The following is a 14,373-nucleotide window of genomic DNA, read 5'->3' as shown; positions in this document are numbered from 1 at the left end:
TACAACACATATTAAAATAAACACATAAAAGACAACACCTTGACATTTAATTTAAACTAAAATAAGCATATATGTAGGCACATGTTCCAATTTTAACTGATTTCTTCTAATAGTAGGTTGAGAGCATTTATCAATATTCAGATTAGGAAATGACTGCACTGTCCAGTCACTCGAACCTTAGCAAAGTAGGTTGTACACTTTGACACCTCCTGCAAGTTTGAAATGAAATCCCTTTGTGATAAAATATGGTAGGGTTTTGATACAGGTTGTAAAATTTTCTTCTTTTTATGATGTCTGATGTGACTGTGCTAAGTCTCACTGAAGCAAAAAAAAAAAACACAGAAAAGTAAAAGTGACACATGAGGGGGGACTATTATAACAACATCAACCCACTGTGAAATAAGTCAGCCCACTTTCTACTTTCAGTAAATTAAAAAGTCATTTAAGTTGACACTTTTTAAGCAGGCCACAAATCCATATACGACAGCACAGTCAGTTATGTTTTTTTCCCTGTGAAATGATTGCTGTTGCATTTACAACCAGCCAGTGATCAATGCCTCTACTGGCAAGTTAGTCATAACTAATGGCTCCAGAAACATCAAGACTCTATTGTAAAGCTGGAGACATTGACAAGAGGTGTACTTAGCTGACTGGATTGATCCGCACATTTTGTTTATTTTTTTGAAGATTGTGAGAGAGGAGAAAGAGGACAATCAATTTCAACGCAGCGCCTTTCACTGCTTGCTTATACACTGATGATTGGCTGAAGATGTGCAATCCAAGATTGCTCATAATTATTTGGAAAAATTGCTGTGGTTCGATTGAGCCTCAAAAATGAATCATCTGAAACATTTTCACCATTGATTTTGACTTTTTCTTCAAGAGGAACATAAAGAATTCTGCCACCAGACTGAACATGATGCTGAAGATCGAACTCCCCCCCCCTCAACAATGGGTCAATAGGATCTCATCTCTAAGTCTAATGTGGTTATAAATTACATGCCTTTTTTCAGGTCTTTTTGATGGAGAAGGTTTAGCTTTGTTTGCATGTCATCAAAAAGGCCACAGAGCCAACTTTTCACACTATGAGGAAGTTGTACTGATCCCTTGCATGAAAAGAAAGTGACAAATCAAGAATGGGTTTGAAGATATTCAAGTTTATTCCAGATTTGTGTTTTCATTTTGAGAGATAAAATACAGCAGAGACGTCTGTTACATATTTCCCTGTCAAAGCTGCATGTCCTCATAAAATCAAAGCATAAAAAAACTACAAATACTTCACCTGTCCGCTGTCGACCACAGCACAGAACATCCTTATGAAACAAGCTGCAGCATCAAATGGCTGCCATGACAAGGTTTGTGGCAACTACACTGCATCAGGTTTACAGTGCACATGCAGTTTTTTTGTGGGCAAACACACATAATTAAATGTTGATTTACCCTCTTTAAGAGTACTGGGGCAATATAGCTTCCTCGCTGACAGATTGAATGCTTGCTACAGCCTCACACTCTTATGATTCAAGGCAAGGTGCCATGTGCAGACAAGGTTATGAGGAATTGGCCCAATTCTAGCACTGATTGCAACGTTTACTGGGGCTCTAGGCTGCTCTGGCTTGGAGTTAGAGACTGCTCAAGATGTATGTACTGCTGCTGATATATGCGGTGGTGTGTTGGGGAGAGGGGAGACAATCACAACCCTGATCAGTCATCCAGACAGTCTGTGAGATGGGAAATGACTGCTAGCGGGGTAAAGCCACTGGTTATAGACGCAAAAGGAACAGAGTAATAATAGATTCCTGACCAACCTGATTCATCATTTGAATTATTAGTATTATCATCTTTATTATCCCTATCATTTATCTTCAGTAACTATTAAATTCCAGCTTAAAATTGTGAAGCATTTTGTATGCATGTATAAAGAAATCCCAGCAGTTACTTTCATGACCTTTATGTCAACACCGCTATATTTAAAGTGAAAGGAAACAGATACTTCAAAAAAATGAAGAAAAATATGATGGATGTCATGGTTACAAAAATGTTTATATGCCTGTTATATGTATAAAAATGACAAAATCCAGAGTCATTTGCCTCTCAAGTGATTATTCTATGATGTTCAAGGAGACCTCTAGGAACCTCTGTGGAATTAAAATCACGCTTGAACACTTCTGTTGGAGGACCTATAGTGCAATCGAGGAGTGATTAATTTACATGCAAAACTCTGTGATTATACTTGACCCTGTTAGCCCCATGTGCATCACCAGCCCTGGACCACACTCAGGCTGTCACCACAATGCAGTCAGTTTTGTCCTATGATGAGTTGAATTATTTGCATTGCTAGTGTTATGGTTTGCATATGGTAGTTTCTCAGATCGTAGGCATGTTGTTTTTTTTTTTTTATAACATTTTTGCTTTTAGTCTGAGCTCTCAGGGCTGTATGTGACTGTGACATGGCCGCTTTACCATGTGATATTACAACAGCTAGTTCAGTCATGTTGTTTCAAATAAATTAAAAGGTCTTCAAACCTTTTAACTTACTGATTTTACTTACTGAAGTTATTTTAAAACAATATTTGCTGGACCAGCTACTATTTGCTTTGTAATGTTCATTGTTATTATTTATGTATTATTTTTATTATTGTACAGTGAGTGAGAATGTTTTGTAAAATGCACTCTACGTTGCTCTAAACGGAAATGACTACAAAAAGCCACAAAAAAGAAAAATAGATGCAAAGTAAAGAGAGAAAAGAAGTTAAAAAAAATTCAAAGGGAAGCAAAACAAATAAAAATGGACACACTGATTAAAAGCATGCAAAACAATGAGATGACACAAGATGATTATACATCATGTGGCTGCTCAATGTATGATTCTTACTCCTACAGAGATGCGGGTCTTGTAGATTTCTATGCCAAGGGGACCATTATATTATAATTCATCAGTATGTCAATAATTAACTGATTAACAAAATTGTTGCCAATCACTTCTCTGTAAATCAGCTAATCTAATTAACCAAAAAAATCTAGATATGCTGTTACTGTAATGTAAAAATATGCTGGTATTACAGATAAGGCATCAAACCATACTGTAAGTGAAAATGTCCTTTTTTTAAGTGAACAAAACAGTTCTGCACTGGTGACCTGTCCAGGGTGTACCCCTACCTTTCACCCAAAGATAACTGGGATAGACTACAGCAGATCCCTGTGACCCTAATTAGGAATAAGCAGGTATAGATAATGGATGGATGGAATACACATTTCCTTCCTAACTAGTGAACTTCGGTCTGTTCTGAGCTTGATGCAGAGTATCAAGGTTTGGATGTTGGCACAGTGAGAATGTGTGTTAAAACATATGGCTAATTATGAATTTTAAGTGAAGAACTATGAAAAGACCATCAATGCATCATCTTTAAAGTGTGTTTGCTATCTGCAGAAGGTTTGTTCAGTGCTTCAAAGTCAGGCGGAGTGAAAGGCCGGTATCATGACATGCCTTACAAATACTCCAGCAGCCAATACCCAGAAGGCCTTATTTGGGAGGTTATCTTCACTCTCTACTCTGTTCACTTGAGTATCAGTAACTGAAAGGGAGCAGTTGTGACAGCTACAGTGCGATTAGATGCTATGTTGGCTAATATTGCGCAGGCAGTTGAACAGGGCCATCCTTTGTTGTTGTTTACACAACGTTTGCCCATCATTAGGCTTGGCAAGTCTGGCTTCCTACACTTTTTATATTAATTAAAATGAATATACAGTAAAGACTGCACGTGTGGCTCCCAGCCAGAATTTTGAAGTAAGACTCAATTAACATCAATGACCCTTTCTAACACAAACAATGAGAATTTAATTATATGCAGCATCCAACCCAGACAAGCTTAGTGGCTTCAGAACTACAGTATAAGTGGTTCATACTGTTTTTCCACCATGGTTTCATTTGTGCCTGCCAAATCAATGGCCCATTAAAAAAATCTGCAGCAGCATAAAATGGGTATCATGAAAACACAGGTGTTTACAGGGCATGTGAGCTCAGGGAATCAGCATTTTTATTAATATGAGTATCCTCTTGTGGATAATTCATTGATTTACCCTTAATGTTAGACAGACATGAGCCAGTCAAATAATTGGAGACAAGAATGAACATAATGACTTTTTGAGCTCTGTCTTTGAGTGGAGGTTGAAACTTGAGGTTTGACACACTTATCAATTTCATATACATTGACACTGTATACCATTTGACATAACAGTACGCACAATGCATTCATATCAGGCATATCACACAAGGATCCAGCTGGCTGACTGTGCAACCCCCCCCCCCGACTCCACTCACACCAACACACACCTTCAGACAGCTTGTGAAAGAAAGTGTCTCGTTAATTTGAAACTTGTTCAAATTTGTGCACAATACAGTGATCTACAGACTTTCATGTTATCACTTTGGCAGTTACGAATAATTGCACCCTGCAGCAGTCCCTTCCTCTGGACAACTTTTAATTATGTTACAAAGTGCACATGCTCTCCTGCATTAATGTCTCAGCTGGAGTCTCAAACGATAATATTCATGCTGGTGTTGTACAAGTCCTAGCTTCCCTAAATCATGAAAACATCTTCATGACAAGATGAAGATAAACTCACACCGTGGTAGTTGTTGATGTGAGTCAGGTTTTATTCCTATGTATGATACAGAATTTAAAAATAACGTGCTACATGCTGTGGAATGCTTACAGAAGCAGAAAGGGAGTAGGGAGCTGAGTCCTTTTCTTGAAGAAAAAGAATAGCAGAGATGGAGTACTGACAACATGAGTGAATGAACCCACTGTAACATATTCCTTGGGCACCATGGATCATTTATGTTTTGTATGCCTTATGCCTGGAACACCTCTCCCTGTGGAGATGGACGTGTGTGTGTGCTGTCCATCATTGTGGAAGCTGATGAGTGTGAAGTGAAGCACATATCAACCAGCAGCATGTCACTCACAGTTTCATGTGGAGCAAGTCTGTCTTGTCACACTTAAGTCAAGGAACACGTCGAAGCTGCGAATGCTATGATTGATTCATAACTAGTTTTGACCGATACATCAAGATCTAAAACTTAACTCTATATATTTTTTTAACTTTGCAGATGACAAAGCTGAAAAGCTTTTTTTAAAAAAAAATTATGCTAAAAATGTTTATATTTATTTGAATCTTTGCTTTGTAGCTCACTTTGTGAAATGTAAAAGTAGCTCAGGTATTTTGGTAAATGATCAAAAACAGATCAAAAATGTGCAGTATTACACAAACCAGTATCCCAGTTGTGCAATTTCTTCCCTCCAGAATTTCTTAATAATCTAAGTGATATGAGACCAATTTCGCAGAGAGGATTAAAGAGACTTCTGGGATACTGATGAGATAATATCATGATTAAAACCTTAATGGTATAGAAATTTAGAAATGTTGCCATTTTTTTGTGTTACATATACCATCAAGACACCATTCATATAAGATTTATTAGACATTTAACGGCACAGTGTGTGAAAGCTTTAGCTGCATCTAGTAGTAAGATTGCAGAAGGCAGCCTTCTGAGCATCCCTTGCAAGGTTTGCACCTAATTAATATTTGTTTGATTATGAATGCATTTGTTAACTACACTGGAAAATGACCATCACACTCACTCAAGTAATCAGGGAAAAAAACCTTAACAAGACATAAGGGATGATTGGAAACATGCTCTTTCAATCAATGTACACTGAACTGGGCTGGCTTAATCAAAGATTTACATTGTATACTTGTTTCATGTAAACCCAGTATATTTGCATTTATTGAGTTGGAGGAGTCAGTCTCACTCAGACTCTACACGTGATGTTATCTGTCTGAAACTGAACACATCAAAGACTTTTTTGATCGTTTTTCACACATCAGACAGTGACCACTATTGTTTGATGGTGATTCTGTTTAATTGTGGGCTGAGATGAAATTCTAAATCAATTGAATTTAAAGTAGAGTGCTGTATATCTGTTGAATTGGATCTATAAATCTTCATGTATTAGTTTGAGAATGAACAGTTTTGATGGGATAATGTGCAAACATTTGACCAATAATTAATTAAAAATCCCTGGTATAGATTACCTGTTTTATGTCCTATAGGTCTGTTTGCATACTATCCAGAAATGAGTAATTACATGCTTAAGCAGTGTCCACCCAAACACACTATTGGCCTATTGTGGGAGCTGATGAACTGGTGTGTTGTTTTCGAACCACATTTAATCTCTGATGAAAAGAATTTTTTAAACATGTTCCTGGATGCATTATATGCATCTTCTGTTCAGAAGATGAAGATAAATCAGTTTCAGATGAGTTTCTGATAGTTAAAATAATATATTTCAGTGGAAGTTTTTAACTGGTTTTATTTTGATAAATAAACAAAATAAGGGCAGTATTGTAGAACAACCGATAAGAGCTAAATCAGCAAATTTCCAAGGGAGGTTCTGAGTTGAAAATAAGCTGGAGAAAGACTGGAAAGTTAAATTAGGAAAATCTACCAGACATAGTTAATTTTGTTTCAGAATTTCCTTTCATAATTATGAAATTATCTCTAATGTTAAATTAGAAATTATCTCTAATGCTAAAGTGGCACCTCTAAAAATATTTTATTTGCCACTTTAGCATTGGAGTTATTATGTTTTCATACAGAACGGAGATGTTGTTTGCAGTGTTGTTGTTGCCTGTTGCTGCGGAGTTGGCCCTTATACAGTGGCTACAATATACTTTGATGGTAGTCATCATGGGCCAGTACAGTACAGTACAGTACAGTACAGTACAGTACAGTACAGCGCTCATGGGAATTAATTAACTTATATTGTTCCTGGTGACATTCCTTGAGGGGCCTGTGGGAAGTAGTGCAGCTGAGTGCTCCTCCTCTACATGCATAGTCAATAAGGTCAATAAGAGGGAGTAACCTGACAAGAGCGTAAATTTTATTCAAGTAGTTGCAGAAGCATTGTCTAATGCCACTCATTTCTTTTTTGAGTTTTTTTTGCTTTGTTTGTGACACAATTTGTAACACAGTCCAATTTTTTTTGTCAAATTGTATTTTGACATCCTTCTTTACTGTCAGAATGGGAGAGCTTCTGTTTCCAGTAGCCGTCCTTCATTTTGCTAACTAAACCACTAAGTTCTAGCTTCACTGGGGAGCTGTCTTAAAGACTGGAACTTCAACTTAAAAGACCAGACATTTAAGCGTTTTACTGCTGGGAGGTTGGAAAGGTCTAATTAGCCAGTGTCTGCTCTGTCAGTGGTGGCAAACCCATACAAGGCCCTTCCTTCCACAGCCAAGTGAGCTCCAGTATTATAGCTACTGTAGCTCCATATTACATTGTCAAACACAACTAGGCCTCTTTCCTGTGTGCTGCTTCTTTTTTTCCCCATGGGAATGCTTCTGAAGTGAGGATGGAGCAATTATCCATGGACTGAAAAGTGAAAGGTGAAAGGATTTGTATTTACCAACAAGTGAGTGGTTAATGGCAATACAATATACTGAAATTATGTGGATTAGAGGCAGGGGATTTGTGTACAGTTGATGAAATTCAACCAACACCTCAGCGTTACCGTAGTAAATGAAAAGACTTTGGGTGAGGTCGAGCAGTTAGATGCCCTGGGAAAGGACAAACATGTGGGCATGGGGTGATGCTTTAAGTGTTAGTCTGTGTAATATAGGTATGTGAAAAAAACAGGGCAACAGTGGAGACATCAGAGTATGCTGAACAAAGACCCAGGAGGTCTTTCTAGTGGCAGAAAGTTCAAAAACATGGCTTTTCACTTTGTAAGCATACAATTTTCATTTTACATCATTTTTTTACACTAAATGAGTCAAAAACAGTACAGCCTGATAAATATGAGATATCCTTGCAGAATTGAATATAGCAGTGGTGGAAAGCTGAAAATATTTACCTGAGAATTATGAATGTGTTTACATTTTAAGATGATTTTGATATTTCTTTAGTACACTAAGAATGGATCATGCATAGTAAATGCCATTTAAAAAAGAAAAAGAATGAGTACCCCAATTTTGGCCATGAATGCCAAAAATCGAGATTTTTTTTTTTTAGGAATTTTGACCATGAAGGACAGTCAGAGAGATGGACCAACAGGCCAGTTTTGCATTTCCTACCATCACTGCTAGCAGGACATAAATATTTAATTCTGGAAAGGCTGTATTATTTCATTTAGGCCCAAGTTCACTTTGCATTCTAGTTACAACCATGAGAGAAGCATTTAATTGCCCCCCGATTTTCAGGAGACTTTTTGACAGGCTATGCTGACATGTCTATGAACCCAGAAATCATCTACAGCAGACAGTAATCAAACACAGGTGCTGTGATAGTAATTAACAGAGGATTACCTGACAGAGCGGCAGGGCAAAATGTATTCTCTTGCTATGTGTAAATAGATTTCTCTTTGCCTTCCTGTCACTGCTAATCTATGATGTTATGTGGCCATTTTGCAGGCGGCAATGATCACATTTAAGAGTGCAATCATACTATGCTGTTGGGAGAGACAACACTAAACATTTGTCTCTCCAACCTGGGTTATTCACCCTTAATTTCAAGAGGGATGGCACTGCTTTACCCAAACGGCATCAACCACTCTGCAGAGAGCAATAAAATGGCAACAGCAGCATTTCGGAAAGCACTTGTCATAGGGACTTTAAACTTATTATGCATAACACACTTGATCTAAATCATCCACAGCTGAATAAAGCCATCCATCTATTTTTGGTGCTTATCTCAGCCTGTCCAGTAATAACAGATCAGCGCAGCCAAGGTAGCCTTTCTGCAGTAACTTTCTTCTGTTGATGAGGGCTAAGGGGCTGTAGAGAGGCAAAAGATGCAAATCACTTTGCTGATTTGAATTGTTTCAGTTTAGATTAAAGATTTGCACTTACTTACTGTGCAGTCTTTCTGTAAACGATAACCATTAAAATGGCAACATTGTCATCAGAACACTTAAAGTCATTCAGTTGATGCCATTGTTGGTAGAATTACTTCTTTGTACAGTGTATTCACATAAGGGCTATATTCCCGTGTGAATAAAGTTAGACAATTCAAAACGCTTCATTGAGGTTAGGACAAGATGATGGTTACCACTCCACAGCCCACGATTCCTTCAATGAGACTATATGTTGCCATTGAATGTAAATTGCGCATTACAGATTCATACATGATGGCTGACTACAGAGAAAGCTCAGACTCATATCACAAAGCAATTGCATAACCATCCATTACAATGTGATCATATTGTGCTTTTGGTCAGGGTTTTCTTCATGTTCATATTCTACTATAAATAAAATCAGTCTCTTCTTGCTAATTCTGTCTTGCACAGTTCAAAACTAGTCTTTAAAGGACTGTCTATCTACAACACATTATTCAATCATGTTCATGTCTAAGATCTTCAGTGATCTTTTATCCAGTGGGTAATACGCTATATATCATGGATTCACCAACAGTGTCACTCTGAATCACCAGTGAGAGAGAGAGTCACGGTTCTAAACCTCATTATTCAGTTAATGGCCCTGGTGATTTATTAGGTTTAGCTTGAGGATCCAGTGTTTAGTTGTTCATGTAGTGTCTCCAGGGTGTCATAACATTGCTCTAGTGTCAGCCCCTACAAGAGGTGGTCAGCCACAAAGATTTTTTTACCAAGTGCCCTACTTACATTAGATGGCCTGTTTCAGTGTGCTCAAATAGTGATCTGACTCCCAGGGTCTTTTCAGATCACTGAACCCCTTACTCTGTCACGGGGAAAAAGTCTTGCCACCCAACAAAGCAACCTAGTTTCGACTTCTTCTGCTCATGTGTTCTTCCTTTTGGTCACTACCTAAACCTTGTGAGCATATTTTAGATGTGAGATAGTATGAACTAGAGATTTGTTGTCTGCTACAGCTTGTATTTACTGTACCACCATAATAAAGGGGCAAGGATCAGTGTAATGTTTCAGACTAGAGAGAGGGATATGATGAAAAAAGATGTTTTCTTTTTTTTTACAACTTGAATGATTTTTACAAAAGTTGACTCAGAGTAGCACATCAGTTGTGACAATGCTATGGTCCAGCTGTGCATGTAATTGAAACAATTGATTGCATTTCATAAACACAAGTGTGCATAAAGCACAGGACCAGTAAAGTGAGCTTCTGTTGGTTGAGTGATCAGAACTGTGTGTTTATCAATCTCTCCACCCCCCCTCCCTCCCTCCCCAAGGTTTGTTTATTGTTTTCCCATTGAATGCTGGATAGGGTTGCAACGCACAGGTCTTCTATCATCTCAAGGAGAGGGTGTTTCTAAGCTCTGCCTAAGGATCAGTTTTATCACTTCAGCAGAACAAAAACTCCTGTTTTCCAGACTCAAAATGTGTCCTCGATCAGGTTCTGAATTGAAACCTTCATAGAGGAAAAAAGAAATGGTGTAAGTGTTTGAAATTTTGTTGAGAATTTCAGTGTAGACTGTATAGGACCACCTGATCTAAGCAGTGAGTTTGTGAAAAGAACATGAGGACTGTTATTTGAAGCCTTTCAGTTGGAGTGTTTTACAAATATCATAATGGAAAAATGTAGCTCAGGTTCTTGTCTCAGCAGCAACAAAATGCCCAGGTTGGGTACCAGTCATTAAACCTCCCCACCGGGCAGCGGTTGTCAAAACATAGCTTAGTTACTGTAACTAAGCAGGTCTGTCAAGCTTTGGATGTCTCCCCATCACTATAATGTGTATGGGACACTACAGAGACTTAAGAATGAGAAGTGTAAGGATGAAGGAAAAAAATGAGTTCGATCTAAAAATAGTTAGATCTGAAATAAGCTGCAACCATTAGTATGCCTGGCTAACTAGCTAATTGCTAACTGACTTGAATTACTATCTATCTATCTATCTATCTATCTATCTATCTATCTATCTATCTATCTATCTATCTATCTATCTATCTATCTATCTATCTATCTATCTATCTATCTATCTATCTATCTATCTATCTATCTATTGTGTTATCACTGTTTGTCTTTCTCGTCTGTCTCATTATTTTTCTCTTTTGCTTGCTCAGTCTGTCTATTTCTCCCACTTTCCCCCTGCCTCTGCGGGTGTTAAATTAGATGGGAATAGGTAATGAGAACATTTCATGCCAGAAGCATTAGTAACGATGTTAATTAATGTCCATTGTCTTTTGGATCAGCTTAATATTAGGCATCAGGCAGAATTATCTCCCTGTATCAAATCACATTAATCAACATTTGGGGCCACCTGCCTATCGCGCTAATGTGCTCCCTATACTGAAAATTGCAATAAGGGGCTGCATGAATGCATAAGGAATTCCTGAAATCAAATGTGGTGGTGGGCATTCAGATTTCATAAGTGTATGAAAAGTAGATTTCTGAAAGCTTTAATCAAAAAATACAAGGAATATGTCTTTAATATAGGGAGGAGTGTCAAATGAAAGAACAAGTGACAGGTGTAACTTTTCATTAATCAAGTCTTTTTTTTTTTTACATTCTATCCTGCTATATACAGTATATATATTTGAACAAATATTCATCTAAAATCCTTTTCATGTAACAGTATTACAGAAACAGCTTTCAATGATATACCATTTATACTCTGTCAATTTTCTTTCTTTCTGTCTGTGCATAAGTGCTCAGTCACTGAGATCTTTTTTCTGCAGTTACATTAATAGATAAAAAAAAGAAAACTCAGCTATAAGCAACATAAATGTAAACACAATGTTTTGTTGTTAGAATGTGAGAGTCAAACAAGGACCTCTTTCTAGACATATGTCCATGCTCAGCCATCATACAGGAAGTCAGGAAGAATCCATTACACATGAAGGGCTGGTTTTTGAGTAATGGGTGCATCTCACCTTTTGTGACCTGAAAAATTCTGACTCTATTACTTTTACTATTTTACTATCAATCCTTTCAACCACACAGACCGAATAAAGGCTTATGTGCCTTCTGTGTCAACACATATGGTTGGTATGTTCTGTATAGAATAAAAAACAAGGCAGAACAGAGGGTGTAAGAAAGTGAAACATATAAATTGTAAAACCTGTAACAAAATGATGCACTAAAAACCACAGAAATTGATAAATGGTATTGCGTCTCAGTTGATGTGATGATCCAGACAAACATGATATCTATATACATGATAATGAATTTTTTACATAATATTTCAAATGCTGCCACCTCTCTCCACTAGGAGAACACCTCCCAGGTTGAGGCCAAATTATTGCTTTGCTCCAGGACCCTGATTAAAAAAGCCAAATGTCAGCCAGAGAACACTGCAGCAGTATCAGTGGCTAGATTTATAGTACTTTTATTCTATTTGTGTTATAGCATGTTATCAAAGAGATGAAGGTGAAATTGATATGTGATGTACTGTAGATAACCATGTTTTGCCAGAGTGGACACCTCCATGTCTTCAAGAAGTGCGCATGTTCAGTCGAGGGTCATTTCGGACTATATATCACATTATCTGAGGCAGTGTAGCTAAGGACAGTGTTTGCAGTAGTTATTGGTGACGTGGGAGTAATAATAGAGGATTTGGAGGAACAGCAGACTTATTTTGGACTTATTGATTTTTTTGACTGCCACTGGCAATGTTAGACAAGTGAGGCAGGAATTTTAAACCCCCAGCTGTTTTTTTGCAGAGAGTAGTACATATTCTCCAGCAGCCATAATGGCATACTCATTCAAAATTTGTTCCCTGGTAATACTTTTAGATATTTTAGGGTAACTTCAGACCTCAGTTGCCTTCATTGCCCAGTGGCTGTGTTTTGTTGCCAGCTCGATTTACATGTTATACATCTTATACACATTTTGACAAGTATAAAAATTGCACGACTCTGTCAAACCTCAGGCTTCCAGTGGAAAGCATCATGAGGAGCTCTTTTAATTTCACTTCCTGATCCAATTCCTGCCTTCTTTGGATCACTGCACACACACAGCGACTCATTACAAGTAGTTCCCTCTCACAAGCCTATGCAGCCTTTTTCCCCCCTTTTTTTGTCTGATTTCTGCTAAATTCCAAGCACACTATTCCACTGGATCATCATCCCTTTATTCTTCCTTGTACCAGCACACCAAGTGAAAATGCCAATCCACAGACCTCTGCTTGTCTCCACATTGCAGCTCATCAGAATTTTGCCATTTCAAGTACAGTACTAATGGCAAGGAGATGAGCATATGTTTTGTTGTTGTTTTTTTTGTATTTCAGTTTCACCAATTAAAGGTGAAAATTAATTGTATTTATCCATAGTAGCTGCACTGTTTAAAGAATGGCATTGTTCATTGGTTGTCTAGTGCCACTGTAGAATTGACTTTTTTTTTTATATTAGTGATCTCTTGGAAAATATTGGATATATTACCTTGAAACCTGCTACAGGCTTTATGTCTGTCTTTGGATTAATTGTAATAACTTTGGTGACCCCTTCATTTTTCTTCTAGCATCTTTGCATTTTGAGATATTAGTAAATGTTATCATGTTACATGACACACAAAACCAAGACTGTGAATATGGTAAACATTGGATTCCTGTTTCCAGGTCTATGCTCATAAAGACAGCAACAATAAATTACCCAGGGTCAGTAATTCATTATGATCTAATATCTGACTGAGGGACAGGTTGTGAAATTTATTAGGACAGTGACTGACGTAAGTTGAATTCACGTTGTTGTTGTGTACACTGAACTCAGGTAGGTTTTCTCATCTGCCCAGGCTCATTTCGCTCACTGGTCAAGAAGGATATTGTGTGGAGGTCATGAACTGTCACAACAATTACTTCTATATCAGGAATCATCCTGTGATTACTGTAATGCTAATCATCCAGTAATCACCTTAAGAGCCTGTCAAACCTTTGATAGAGCACTGTGGGGGTTACCGTTCTCATCAATGTGACCACACAGCTGACAGAAGTCTCATTTTGTTACATTTGAACTCCCTCCAGCAGGAATACGCTGACTGAGATATCCATCCTCCAGCTATTATTCCTCTTCTAATCTTCTCTGACAGAACATGTTCAATTTGAGCTTATTATAAAGCTACTGTGAGAAGAGGACCCCCAGTTCTGATCTCAAATTTCTCACAGAAAATGCTGTTTCAGATGTATATAGATCAGGGCTGCAAATAAAGGTTATTATCTGTGTTATTTTTTTCTGCTTTCTGAGCCCAAGGTGGAAATGTCAGATTGCCTTTTGTGTTCAACCAACAGTCAAAGTCCAAAGAAGCTGTAATCATAGTTATAATCATATAAAAAAATTAAGATGAAAAACATCTGTGTTTGTTAAATTACTTAAATGATTCATCAATTACTAAGATTCTCATTTAATGTAGACGCCCCAACAGTTCCTGGGGCGTCTGCTCAATTACGG

This window comes from Mastacembelus armatus, chromosome 16, assembly GCF_900324485.2.
Source record: "Mastacembelus armatus chromosome 16, fMasArm1.2, whole genome shotgun sequence".
Classification (NCBI taxonomy): Eukaryota; Metazoa; Chordata; class Actinopteri; order Synbranchiformes; family Mastacembelidae; genus Mastacembelus; species Mastacembelus armatus.
The sequence above is the reverse complement of the archived record's forward strand: the minus strand, read 5'-3'. Positions refer to the sequence as shown.